The sequence below is a fragment of the Sipha flava genome, unplaced genomic scaffold (assembly GCF_003268045.1).
Source record: "Sipha flava isolate LNK unplaced genomic scaffold, YSA_version1 176_pilon_pilon, whole genome shotgun sequence".
NCBI classification, from domain to species: domain Eukaryota; kingdom Metazoa; phylum Arthropoda; class Insecta; order Hemiptera; family Aphididae; genus Sipha; species Sipha flava.
This window is the reverse complement of record NW_020272062.1, coordinates 1749947-1765240: the sequence shown is the minus strand read 5'-3', so window position 1 is coordinate 1765240 and position 15294 is coordinate 1749947. Positions and strand designations below refer to the sequence as shown.

The 15294-nt window shown below is 33.9% G+C and overlaps 1 protein-coding gene across 5 annotated transcripts in view; it reads right to left on the bottom strand.

The window, feature by feature from the left end:
- LOC112680301 (complexin) overlaps positions 1–15294 on the bottom strand; it is a 239369-nt gene that overhangs the window by 38387 nt on the left and 185688 nt on the right. The window contains exon 1 of one of the 5 annotated variants that reach the window (XM_025550353.1): positions 10134–10247. The exons of the other annotated variants lie outside the window; for them this stretch is intronic. The gene's annotated coding sequence lies outside the window, so the exon portion shown is untranslated. Of the gene's footprint in view, positions 1–10133; positions 10248–15294 lie in introns of those variants that run through there. 5 annotated transcript variants of the gene reach the window in all.

Below are 15294 nucleotides of genomic sequence, written 5' to 3'. Positions count from 1 at the left end.
ATCCTTTTAATATTAATAATTTTTAATTGTTAAGCTTCGGAAAAAAAACAAGGTATACTTAATATTATGTTCTTCTATATTTCTAGCTCATATGGTATATTTAGCATAAATGTACGACCTCGATCATAATATCCTAGGTCAATATTTATTATAAGTAACTATTACAGGCTAAAATTTATAAAAATTAATTTTTATTATACATTTTTAAACGTTTCTGTAGGTATTTTTTTTATTTATATTTTATTTCTGTTTTTGATCCAAGTATAATGATTTTATATTGAAAAAAAGTTAAACAAAATAACAACTGTATCATAGTGCAATAACTGTAACGATATATAGTTTTATCTTTCGTACCACGTTAAATTATACATAGTAATGTAGTGTCATTTGTATATCGTATGATTATGCCCAAGCACACATTATTATTATTTACCTGTGTGACTTAGTTTGCACCCTCGAGAGCGTTTAGTCGACAGTAAATAAATGATTTATTTGCTGCCGGTACATATAGATATGTAATATTCTCGACATCTCGTTTTCCGTACACACTTGACATTATGTGTAATAGACAAAAGGCTCACACGTGTACGTACAATAATCCTCTTATGTCGTTACGCGTACCTACTCATATTCGTATGAAACGTATGTATGTGTGTAAGTTCACATATTATACTCCTATAGAGCATCGAGTCGTATAAATACAATGAGTACATGATATTGACGTTTTCGTGAACTGATTTTTTATCAATAATTTTTCTTCTTACAAACTTATATTTTGAAGGGTTTGAAAAAATGCAGGATGAGTGCACATGAATTACGCGAAAAAATTGGCTTTTTACGCCAATTTAAATTAAATTATTGATTAATATAATTATTCAATTATATGATTATTTTTATACGATATACGAAATGACACAGGTTAGTACGGCCGATCAATGAGAACGGGTATATGGAAAAACGAAGAGAGATTACGATCAGGAAATGCGTAAGAAGATTAAATCTGGAAATCCTCATTAACATCGGTTTTTCTTTTTTTTCGGCTAGATCGTCTTATAAGGAATATCTTAATATACGATTTCGCATTCGTACCCGAACGATTAGTCGTAATTTTTACTCGGAATAATACATACGTTTGTATATAATACACAAATAAATATGGACACCTTCTAACGTTGTATTGATAGGTTATTTTACATTTGTATATCTCTTATAATTAATGAAATAATGTAAAATATAAAAATGTACAGTTTATGAAACGATAAATGAAAAATAATTAAAGTTGCTTCTTTACATGCGTTTCGGCTGAGTGAAAATAACTGATAGTCTTAAAGTTTTGACCTAAATTTTGACGAAGCCACGGAGTTCAAGCACATTAATTATCAGTCAGGTGGCGCCTATGGGGGAGGCCTACGTTATTTGCGCGAATAAAGAATCGGATGAGTAATCTGTACGATATATTTTACACGAAACTATTACATACGTGCACACACCGAATTTGAGTGTGAAACGGAATGGGCGTAACTGTCAAATTAAAAGCGAACGACGGAAAAGTTAAATTCCAAAGCATTCGTCCACGTCATTTCAATTCGAGCGCAGCAGCAACGGCACAGCGACAGTTTGACGCACTATTTTTTTCGTCTCGACGGCGCTTCGCTCCAGAATGAGTGTTTTTCATCGCAGGTACACATGATTGATACCAAAAAATCGCAGGGGAAAAGTACGATGATTACACGATTAGACCCGAGGTAATATGCACTTTCGATTCGTACTAAACAAACGAATTAATAAATTATTATTGTTCATGCGTTGCTTTTTGAAGAAATGAGAGAAAATTGAACAGTCGCCGACAATTTTCATCCGTTTGGAAGCCGAACGATTTCAAGAAACGATAAATATAGACACCATTTTCAGGATTATATGCGTAAAAGGAAAAATCCCATTTTATGGACATGAAACAAATTTGTTAATAGACCGAATAGAGAATGCGACAAAGGTTCTTAGTTAAATGTATTATTTGCCGAAGGTTCTACTGAATTAACATCATCCGCCGTGTTGATCAAAAGGATTCTTCTTTCTCTCTCTCTCTCTCTCTCTCTCTATTCGTTTTTTTTTGTAGTACGTTCAATGCTGCATACCGCATGGAAAAATACGATGTGTACATTAAAAAGAAAAAAAAAGTGAGCTATAAAAGCGAAAAAACAAAAAAAAAAATTGATGTATATTAATTCTGAGAATACGCTATGATATTGTGGTTTCAATGTTATAGTTCCCTAAATTTTCAAATGGTATGTTAAGTATATAACATATACAATGTATAGGCATAAAATTATTTTGATCGATTTGAATGCAATTTTTTAAAAATCCATTTAGTTTGATTTTTTTCTTCTGTTTAATCGAGTGTGTGTTTTGAAATAAAGATCATTAAATGTGAAATAACGTTTTTACGATTTTCATTTCCCGGTACTGTAAAATACTAGAAAACAATACGCATTTTTCAATTCCGAAACGGCGAGTTCCTCAATCTGTGCCACTTAATTCGTTCTTGGGTCATAAAATGAAATTCGTTTTTCTTATTTGTTGCAATGAATAGCTTAGTACGGCGTTGTGAATTTTAATTTAATTTATAGCGATACTTTTTCGCGCGTTTTAAATACAAGTAGGTAACAAACGTTGTAAAAAAAAAAAAACAAAAATTGTGTTTTATATACTCTTCGCCAAGAGTGTAAATAATCATGACACGTTTAAATATAAAAGAAACGGTGAAATTTACTTAATTTCGCGTTTTTGTTCAAACGTTAATACTTTTTAATTATTGTTGATACAGTGTAGCGTAGTGTAGTCTTTCAATTCATCAGCATACAGACATTGATTAATATTGCGAGTGGGATAATAGCCCATGGTTTTATGCTATATTTTTTTTTTCTTTTAGAAAATTGAATCGATAATTGAATTCATAACATGCCCAAACATATTTCTCGAATAGGGCATGGATTTACTAATTATACTGAACACATGTTTCCATATTTTTGGATAAATAATGATAAAAATACGTTTTAGTATTGAAAATGAGCTTTGAGATTAACAAATTTATAAGTTTCAAAAAAGAAAAACATTTAAACAAATAATAGGTACATTAAAATCTTTATCCTATATATTTTAAGCCTTGCATCAGTTGATACATATTTTGCACAAACATTGCAAACATTGCAAACCTAAGATTAAAGTGAATCTTGTATTTATAATTTATACCTAAAAAGTGATGGGTGATAAAATAAAACATTTTCGTGTTATTGTCACAGTAATACAGTCATCGATTGGTCCACACCACATTGATGAACCTACTATATTCCAATCCTTTCTATTAAAATATGATTTTCTCACCACTCTACTTTCAGTTTAATGAGATGTCGTTGATATTATGAGTTTTCCACAGCGCACTCGAGAAACAATTTTAATTATATATACATGAGAGACGAATACGATTCAAGTGCCCTAGCAACGGTTTTCAACAACCAGAAGTAAATTAATAATAATAATAAATACAGTGCACTCGGAAACGGGTTTTTTCTCTAAATTTTTCTTTGATTTTTATATTTTTTTCTCGGACACTAAACCAATAACAGCCAGATGTTTTCAGCTGCGTTCACGTAACTCGTGTAACGGCTGTTGTTCGGTCGTAGAGCCGACCACCCATAATATGGGCGTAATATATACGAAGAATGTTAATTTTCTTGCGGTATCAATTTTGTGCGAAAAACTCCAGGCACGTAGTCAGACGAAAATAAAATATAAAATAAACGAAAAACCCAGTTGGTTTCAAATTGAATCGAACGGAATACTTTCACGACATCGCCATAGCGTAATAATGAACGGTTTTATATTGCTGCTGCAACTAAAGCGGGGAATAATGTGGCAGTTACTCCGTTCTTTGGACACCATGGATAGGAAGGACGAGACGACGAAGAGTTGTTGGATTGCGTCATGAGCTGGTGGGGATGGAGTTACAGCCGTATTATTGATGATATTCAACGATACAATTCAATAAAAATAAATTCACGTCGAACGGGCGGAAATTCACGGAACTCATCAGACACGGATCATTTTCTATAAAACTTTGTTCATTAGAATACAAGCGCTATGCGGTATCTTCACCGCCACTGCTGTGAAAACGCTGTTTTTCACGACGGCGCCAGTACCACGGTCTCGTCGGTCTATTAAACCCTATCATTCCATATCTTTTCAACACTCTCAGCGGCGCTCATAGTAGCGACAAAAGTGATAATAATATTAATGCGAGCTTTTTAGACAGAGCAAAGTTTTTGCAAGTTTTTGTCTGTATGTTTTCGTTGTAAAAGGATTTGTAATGCACCGGTCATATGGGGTACAACGATAAAATATTACAACATAGTGGTGTAAGGTCAACAAGTTTCGAGAAGCCAAGTGAGCGTCCCCCTGAAAAGTCGCATCGAAACGCTGGCTTAACCAGGCAAAAATAAAAAACGCAATACCGACCTAACATAATGCATGTTATGCAGTTACGGCGAATGGACAATAGATACTTATTATATAATATGTAAAGCATTATTTAATGAAGATGTATAATATTGTGTCATGTTCTTAGCTAGAAGAACTGATCCGTTGCTGCAAATACACATCATGCATCTCTGGGTTAAAAACCGCGTATATTTTTGACAACATTTACGACACTTATAGTACCTTGAGAGATTCATGTTATAACATTGCTGATAAATCCATGGAGACGGACGAATAGTGTTTTGACTAGGTGCGAGAAAAGTATAAAATGTATGATCTGACTATATTGTATGTACAACGCGCACATATGTGCTTCAATGTATTTCATCTAAAGTTTTGGAGGTAAAATAAATTACTGGATTTAGGATGAACCGTAGAAAATAAACAACTTATGGGAAAGTTTTCTAACTGCTACATGGTCGTCAGCAAAACTCAGCAATACGTGGTGAGCTACTTTCAGGTGAGGGGGGGAGTTGGGTAGCTAGGGGGAAGCGTAAACTTATACAATTTTCCCGTTTAACGTATATGAGTAAATATGAGAGGGGATGTGATTCCTCCTAGTCTCTATACAAATATCGATTAAAAAACAATCGGTTACGGCCGGACCGACACATATTGAGAGCGCATTATAAAATATTTTAGTACACATTCGTCCGTCACCACTGCTATATTAATATTTGTTATCCGTTGTACGTTATACGTATTATCGTTCATATTATTATTGTTGTTGTACATCCGACCGCAGAAGCGAAGATATGTTTGAAAAATATCGTAAACAATAATCCGTCCGTACATGTGTATCATATACTGTCCGTATGACGTATTAGGTGTATTAAAATAGATAATATATGGTACGTGTGGTACACACATAGCGGTATGTACGTCAATAACGCACCGGATACGTTTCCGGAAATTTTTGGTCGTGCTTGATATTATTATTATTGCATTCCCCGTTACTATATGGAGGACACGGCTATGATATGTACATATATGAATAGGCACATACTACAAGAGCATAAAATACTTCCACGATAGCAATTTATGCGGAAAACCACAACGATGAGTATTCCTAAATAATAAATAATAATAATATGGTGTTTGAATTCCTGTTGATTTTTTTCTTCTCCCGTCATTTATTAAATCGTTTTCCCTAAAGAGCTGTACACATATACGTATGTTTGCAATATTCGTGTAGAATGCTAGACCCGAAAATAATAATTAATATTATTATTTAATTTGTTCTCATTGCTGCCAATGTTTTTTGCTTTCAAACCGCGAATAATTCTCGTGGGTTTTAATTAAATCGACGACGCCCAATCATTGACCCAACTTTTAAGGGTCGTGATGAAAAGGTTTTGTGAAAAATATATATATATATATATTATAAAGGTGTGTGTGTGTGTGTGATGACTGTTTTCTTCGTTTCTCCGAGTTTAATTTTATTTTTTGCGGTGCGCATCGTATTATAATAATTTTATTAGTTTTCCACTTACTTCTTATGAGTACCTCTTATTATACACCACATACGCTATCTATACATATATATATATATATATGTATGTACGTGGTTAATGTGAATTTAAAACTGACGACTGCAATCGGACACGGCGGTCGTTTCCAGTCCATAGATTCACCCGTGTCAGACGTGATGAAATGACGGAATACGAAATTCCGGTATACCTCTGACCACCAACTGGTCTGGGAGCGAGAATGAACCTTTTCGTGATTTGTCGACGTTACATATATACGTTGATGCATAATATAAATGGTTACGGTGACAATATGTTCACAATTTCCTAAGTAGACCGCATTATTTTCACACATAAACAATGGTCGTTGATTGGATTGCATATAATATTTCTATTCTCTTATATATATGTAAATATTGCAAACCTCCTCGATTTTGAACAACTACGAGTGAATTTGACTCAGTGAAATCGAATGCTGCTCATCTTCGATATCACTTAACAGAGAATATAATAAATTTTTTGTATGAATTATGCCGTATAAAATATATTCTTGAACAACAGCGTTGTTGAACGATTAGAATATTTTTTTTTCTATTCGAACGATACATGATTTTTCGTGTCACTCAAACAATAAAAAGATAAACCTTATACTGCTTACAGCACACATTCAAACGTGAAATACGTGCAAGTGTACTATATTATAGAAAATTTGCTCATATAATGAACCATATGTGAAGAACGACTTCTCGTATTGTACCATATTTTGTGAATTCAATATTTTATAATTTTACTCAATAAATTACACAGTTCAAAATGTTTTGAACCGCTTGACATGAAATGCCTCTTCGGTGCAATTTTTTGGATTATTTCTGATATTACCCAATATAACGCGTTTGAAACACATAGTATAAGGTTATTAATAATAACTTATTATTAAATTAAACACGAAAGTTATACGTGTGTTTGTGTAAAATAAATAAAATAGCAGTTTTCCGCTCATTTCGCTATCCAGTAATCTAAATAATTTTAATTTTTTTATTTTTCCCCGCTTGTCCCTAAATGAGCATTAATCTATTATGTACACCCGAATGGTTTGAAATACTCATTACGAGTACGTGTCCAATAAACAATCGCTAGAAGTGAACGAAAAGAGCGCATAATGATGGCGTGTCGTACCCGGTTGGCCGTATATTTTCAACGACGAATTAATTTAGCGACGCGTCCGCACAGCCCGCAAATTAATCCACAGAAAAGTATTTGCAGAACGGCTTAGGCGAAGAATTCCGTTTATTCAATTTCGCGATCCCTCCGGCGCGCGGGCGTTGGCGGCAGATCCGTTTCGATTAATGAATTCAAAACGCTCTCGGGCTTATTGTCATCAATTTTAAACAATTTCTCGGTTTCAGTTTTAATTCGAGAGATCGTTGGCGGTTCAGAAAATCGCACGTTATTCGTGCAACCAAGTATATGATTATTCACATAATTCTGTCTTATAACGCGCGCGCGCGTGTGTGTGTGTGTGTGTATTTGTACAGAGTATCAAGGTTATTATGAGAAAATATGAACAACTAATAGTGTTATGTAATTTGTCTTATGATTTGATAAAAGTATTACCAAAATAAGAGTTCATTTGTAGTTTTTAGTATCCAGTGTTGATTTTTTAATAGTTTTAGTTTATTATGTTAGAGTTACATTTAATTATAAATATATAAGATTATTAAATACATATTAAAATTAATAAAAAAGTGCTCTGTTGCAGTGGAAAAAAAAAAACACTCAAATAACAGCACTTAAAATAAATCGCATGATAACAATTATAACTAAGAAGAACGAAGTTATTTCCAAAGCTTTGATACTACGGTGATTGAATACATAAATAGACGATTTAAGTGCTATTCAAACCAACTTAAAATTTTGAGATTCGAAGATATTAAAAGCTTATAAACTATGTCAAAAGTTTGACTGAAGTGCGTATAGACCACTGGAAGACGGTCAGGACAAAGAAAGTGTAGAGATATTGCTGATAAAATACAGTTTCCGGTCGATTTCCGTATAATGTAATAGTTCGTGATCGACATGTTTCTCATATTATTAGAAAAAACGGAACTCTGGAAAATTATATGATTCGAGCGAAAATGACTTTTAATTTAGCATTCTCTATCAAAAGAAAGATACGAGAAGAGAGAGAGAAAGATTTATATAACGATATGATGAGGTAAGGAGGTAAAGATACATGCAGTGAGAGTGGGTGAGTGAGCTGATAGAAGAAGGTAGAATATCGAAATGTAATCGAGATTTACCCGAGCAAACGTTAGCGGCTTTTTTTATATTTTGTTTTCGCTTTACACGGAATGTATACACATATGTATACGAGTTTATGTATATCATGTGGTATTTTACCATGGTATACACAGCGTATAATCTTAACGGCCGTGCGTGTTGGAATTTTTTGCTAAGCCCTAACCGTGAAATGTGTCCTCCTTTTAGCAAGGGTGTAATAATATATAGTGTGAAGTGGTTTACACATTACATAACCACCGGTATTTATAAAAATGGAAGAGGGTTTTTAATGCTGGCCGAGCAACTACGAGTGAGAAAATGTAAAGTAACAACACAGAAAAAAAAATGAGAGAGAGAATGAATGAGTAATAATATACTGATATACAGTGGATTTATGAAAAGGCAAAAAGTAACTTTTATAATAAAACCATTACATATAATAATTGACGCGAGTTCCTATACAAGTATGGAAAAATGTTGAAAAACTTAAAAATATAAAAAACAAAAACCCTTTTTATCTGTCTTTAATATTCTTGGAGGAAGGGGAAAATATTAATAACTTAAGACTCTGACGGTTATAGCACGATATACGCGTGTAGGTACCTACACGTAAGCCGCGTGTGTAAAGTGTAAAAACGGAAGTGTACCACAGAGCTCATAAAACAATGTAATGTTATACCTGGCGTACTATTAATATTAATACTACGCGCGTTACAGTTACATTAAAAGTTTAAACAAGCTCGTGTGCTTCTTTGTTGTAAATACATGAAACACGACGTTTTGCTTGTGCTCGCCATAAATATAGGTATTTTTCGACCGCAAACCGTTGCCACGGTAGAAATAAACTCGAATGTATGATACTCGAACATTATGCCCTAGTATGGGAACGGGAGATTTATAAAAAATAAGAATTCAATAAAAACTATGTATTTTGATTTTGTTACCGATATTTTCTTTGATTTAAAAATAAGTAATATTATTGAAATCCGTATTATACTGTCAATTAAAATGAAAAATTAATAAATAGAAAAAAACCGTAACAGGTCGTATTCGCATTAAATATTATTATCGTACATGGATAGACATTAAAAATTCTGCATATATATATATATATATATATATGTATAGTACCCGTTAACAAACTACAGTACCTATATGTTTTTCAATAATCTCGAACAACACGAATAAGAGTATAGATTACGTCAGAAGTGAATTGATAAATCGATATTTTTTTACAATCTCTTTGGATACTTCATGTGATAATAATATAATTTTGATATCATTTCAACATAATGCGACTAGAAATCGATAGAAATTTCGTAATACATGCAGTGCGCAACATTTAACAAAGTATTTGATGTATACAGTAAACGTAAGTGGTGTAAAATTGTGGTGTAGGTAGACGAAAGGAGAAAATCGAGCAATGGGTATGCGGCCATATGCGATGTACAGAACGTAGAACTTTAACGTCAACTACGTAAGTGCGTATACAGGGTAAGCTAACACGGGTGAGTGTTTGAGTAGAGATGGACATCAAAAATACACCAGCACACAAGGAAGTCTTTGTAATCGTTAGCTGCAAAAGTAAAGTAAATAATATAATGTACTACGATGTGTGCGCTGCATTACGGTTATGATATGTGTCGGTTACGTATTTCGAGTTGTTATTTTTTAATACCGCTCCCTCCACCCACTGATTGAACGCAATATTCTTGCTGCCACCGATCTCTTAAAAATTTCTATTATCATAAGTAACTAACATTATTATCTACTAGTAAACATTATATGGCGCGCGTATAATAATACAATCGTATACAAAGAGCAATAATACGAAATCGTAAACAGACTGACCGGAAGTTTCTGGTGGTGGTAGACACGAAGACGACGACGACCTTCCGGTTGGCACCGCGGTGTGAGAATGCGATGCTCACAATGTGTACCGGGGGTGGATGAAATAGATATGGGCGACAGCGACGACCGGACACGCGCATACTGGAACGGTTGACGAGGTGGTACGAGAATTTATATACGACTCGGCGCTCACCACCATCCCCGCCCCGTCAACCGTCGATCAGCTGTTATGTTGGCTACCACCCCGTGTTTCTCGATCGTGAGGTCACATCGCGTTTTACAATTGTTATCGTCGTAGCGATGTGTAATGTATATACACAACACGTTTATTTCTTACTCTCCCCCTACCTGATTACACGCACATAAAATAACCTCCTTAAAGGATTTTAAGGCTGGATTCAAGTGTTGACTTCTTTCATTATTAGGTACTAAATATAAATTATGAGTTAATAATAATTGTTAAATTTGTTAAAATGTGGACTGTATTTAACTAATATTTTTGTCATTATTTTTTATGATGATATAGTATATCACTATTTATTTTTATATACGTGAGCTACCTGACTTTGACGTTTATTTCAATAAATAAATATGCGACATAGCGGTAACAGAGCCAAGCTAGACTACTGCAAATTACACCTGGCCAAATACGTCATATTTATCGTGCATACTAGTATTACTCTATAGTTATTTTCAAAGCGACCGATTCCTTTCGTTTCAAAGTTTATCAAACTTCCGGCAGTCCGACCGCACACACAGAAATTACTATACAAACTACATAGATAACCATATCGAATTCGTGTGGAGATAGGTTTCCGTGGACTTCCAGTCGGTGACGACGACTCACGCGACTAAATATACTCGTGTAATATGCACACGTGTACACCGATATGAAATAATTCACGTTCCACAATCGCGATCCGTTTCAAGTCGACCGGCATTATTTTTCGAGAACTATCCATTGGAGATACGAGTGCAAAACGATAACGCCACGCCAAATTCGAGCGCATCTCGTGCAATAACGAATTTCCATAAGACTAGCGGTTTGTGTGTTCGCGATCGCGTTCTTCAATAGGCGCATGTTGAATAAATTATGAACGAAAGAATGGCAATAGAATACACGGAAAAAAAAAGAAATGAAGTCAGAGTTGCTATTATATACTTATGCACATACATTCAATCATATATATAAATATATATATATACTAAGGAAAAAAGATCAACACCCAGGAGAGGTAGGGTGGAGGGCAGGAGAAAGAAGAGTAAAAGTAAAAACGACCCTCTATTTATTCCGCCGAAAAATACCACCACTGCCGTGGCATTCTTAGCTATATCGTTTTCAATTTTATGACACTTAAGTTTTATTGCTATCGCCTTTTCCTCTACAAGATTAGTCACGTCGGAACATTATTACATTTCTCCTAGACGAATGTATTTTGGCTTACGCAGTAATGCACATTCAATGAATATTACATATATATAACATATATATTGCTGTTGTATTATTAGACTGATAATTATTTGATTGAAATCGAAAATAACCATCCAACGCAGAGGTTCGTGCAAAATTATGTGCATTGAATATCTTCACAACCGTAAACTCATACAGTTATAACATACTTTGGACTTGAGCGTAAAAAAAAAAAAAAATTAATACCTTGTGAAAAAATGTGAATGTTTTTATTTTGTCATGTTAGTGATGTGAATATAATAATATTGACCTTGCATGAACTGTTTAATCCGTAAGACACTATACGCTCATGTTTGATCGAAAAAAATTAAAAACGTTTATTGAACGAAATTAAACGTTCCTTGAGAGCTTATATATATATATACAATTTTTTTTTATGAAATAAAATAATTATTAAAAATGTATAAACAACCAAAAGTAAATAAAAAGATACAACTCAAGCAAAAGTCGGTTTTAATTTATACATTTTTAATGATATTTCCTAGCCGTTAGTGCATTTTTAATTATAACTATTTATTATGTACACATTTTATTTTCTCCTGAAGGGTAGAAAATCTTCCAACGGACCGAAGAAGATGACCAGTCAAAAGATAAATCTATTTCTTGTTTTAGATCTTAAAAAAGTTGTTGACCAAAACTTTTGACGCCATGATTAACCGCCCGAAAAAGCGATGGTAGAAAAAGAATAAACTCTGGAAAACTAAAAAATATCTTGCTAAGCTTTAAAACGTTATTTTTTCATTTAGCACGTACAGTTAACACGTAGAGTACCGTTGTGTTAGAGCTATAATACTAAATTAACTACATTGAAAATCATAAACTTTTCATGTTAACATTTTGAATGTATTTACGATAAGAGTGATGAGTTGTTAATCTATGAAAAAAATATTAGTCTGTGGGTTAAATCCCAAACGAACACGTTAGCTGAGATGTGTTAATGCGGCGTTTTTATCCAATTACACGGTAGATGAAAGCCGAGTAATGGAATCACAAAACATATTTTATCTACACCAATACAGCGATACTCGTTTACGTATTTAATGAAATTTGTGTTTTACTATACAATTATATGGTATTATACCCTATATCGTGAAACTGAAAGGTTTCGCTGTATGCTAAAATGATATCGCATTACACATATACAGCCGAGTACTTAGGCGATTTTTACCGAAAATAAATTTGCATGCAAATAGGCTAAACACTATATAAATTAATACGTGCTGGTACGTTCGCTGTAGTACGACGGGTGGTCGGTGACGGCAGTTGTTTAGTTGATTTCGCGTAGCTATTAATAACAACCGTACCGCGAACCAGTCAAAAGCTGGTCAAATGTTCCGGACTGATCCGAGGTCATAAATTATCAAAACTTATTTGACTGAACATGGTGTGCAGCGAGTTTGCCAGGCAGAAGCAGAAATTATTGATATTCAATTATCTCTCGTACTGCGACCGCGTCTCCGCGAAAACGTGTATGGTTTTTGGAGCAAAGCTAATTACGTATTCATGGTAAACGAAACGGTGTGATTTATTCTCGCGTACGTTTGATGTATTGTTCACGTCGTGTTGATTCGTTGATCTTATAATGTAAAGTACGATTATCGAATGTGAATAATGAATAAATAAAACGAGCATGTATAGCGCACGTGGCACGCGGTTTAGCGCAAACTGTCGTCTTATTTCGTCTTGTTGTCTGAGAAGAAAAGAAGAAAACCACGATGGTAAAATTAAATAAATTAAACTAGAAGTATCCACGAGAAAGTTACGAAGAAGTAAACACGCGAGTGGTTTAACACTTGCCCCGCACACACAAACATACTTAAGACCCCGAAATCCATCACCGCAAAATTGTATTTCCGCAATGTCCTTTTATTCTATTGCTTTATACTTGTAGTGCACACTCTGCAGTTCCACTATTGCTTTCTCCCAGAATATACTTATCGAATTTGCCGGTCAACAAAACCATCAGCCGTAATTTATACCGCACCGAGCCTCATCCGCGCACTCGACCCCTAATCGTATTTATCTCGACCGACAGGTTGGAATACATTATTTTCGCTCTCGAATTTGAATTTCATCTATCGTTCCCTGCAGGTTCGTTCGGACGAGACAGTCCCCAAAACACGAGTCTTAATATAAAACCGAGAGCACGTGGTGTTTTCCTAGAAATAAAGTATATGAATATAAATATATATATATTTTTATTTAAACACAAGAATTTACATTAAAACGTCACTTGTCCGGCGACGGATCTTTATTTTTTTACTTATAGCCGTCGACTGAAAGTCCTTAATTTATGTAATATACGCTTTGAGCATACTGACGATGGCCAAGAGAATAAGAGCCGTTTCGGTATACTCTTGTTTCAATCTTCGTGTGCTTCTCGTATACATATATTAAAATTAATGCATATTATGTGATAATTAACGTGCTATTGCGCGCGTGTATCCAACAATAATAGTTAAATAACGATAAAAACGCAGAAGAGCACGGTGAACTATCGTTTATGTCGGGAAACTGTAACTCACGAAAAAATTAATAAATAAATAAATAAATAGAAATAAAAAACAAAAGAAACTTATGCAGCCCTACTTAACATATATAACAAATACGCATTACATCTACAGGAAGAATAGTAACATAAAACGATTATATATGCAAGGATATAGAACGTTTTATTTTCAGGTGATTTAGGTTTATTGACGTTATTACGTCGGATCCGGAGGATTACGCGAGTATAACAGAGTAGGGATGTTTTATCTACTGTGTGAACAGACAATATAATATTAATGCAGTTGTTTGCGCCCAAATGTATTTATGCAACACAGAGAGTACAATAAAAAGTATTGGAAAACAGACATAAAAAATAAATAAATAAAATAAAATAAAAAATATTATACAGTTTGTACGGTCATACCTGTGGGAGAGTAAGGCTAATTATGAAAGACTGTGTGATAGTTTAACGCAAGTCTAAAATAGCATTTTCTGATGGAATTTCAACGTTATAATTGCACAAACTGTGGTTCATGCTAAGGCCATCCGTCAAATACTATTGTTTATAAACATTTGAGATTTGGAATAAAAATGTTCTACAATATTTTGTTGCAATACGTTCCATTTTATTGATGGTGAAGAGGGAGACGTTGGCGGTTCAGTGGTATTAGAGATTTGCAAAAGGTTTGTTGACAAGTGTGCTGAAATTATGTACATGGGGCGATCATCGTACATCAGACCGTCACCCAAAGGTAGTTTGCGAATATTTGGGAAGCACATATTGTTCGAACAGATGTGTATTATAATATACAAATACAAAAAATGCATAGACGAATGGAATCTTTCGATTTTCAATCGTATATGTGTACGCAACGATGTCATCCCTAGAATATTTCATTCGTTTAGCCAGTTTGCGAACTCGACTATTCTGCGACACCGTTATAATGAGATGGGCAAATAGTGGGGCGCGCGCGAAAGACAAAAACTAAATCCTATATGTGGTATCAACAGGGGAGGTAAAAAGTGTTTTATACGATAAAATATGTTTTTGCGAAACAGAATTCCACGGTAGTAAGTTAACGAATTGTTACCCCACGATTATGCAATAATTATTATTCGCAAGACTTATCATGTAGACGTAAAAAGTGGCATGTATATATATATATATATATATATATATATATATATATATATATATAT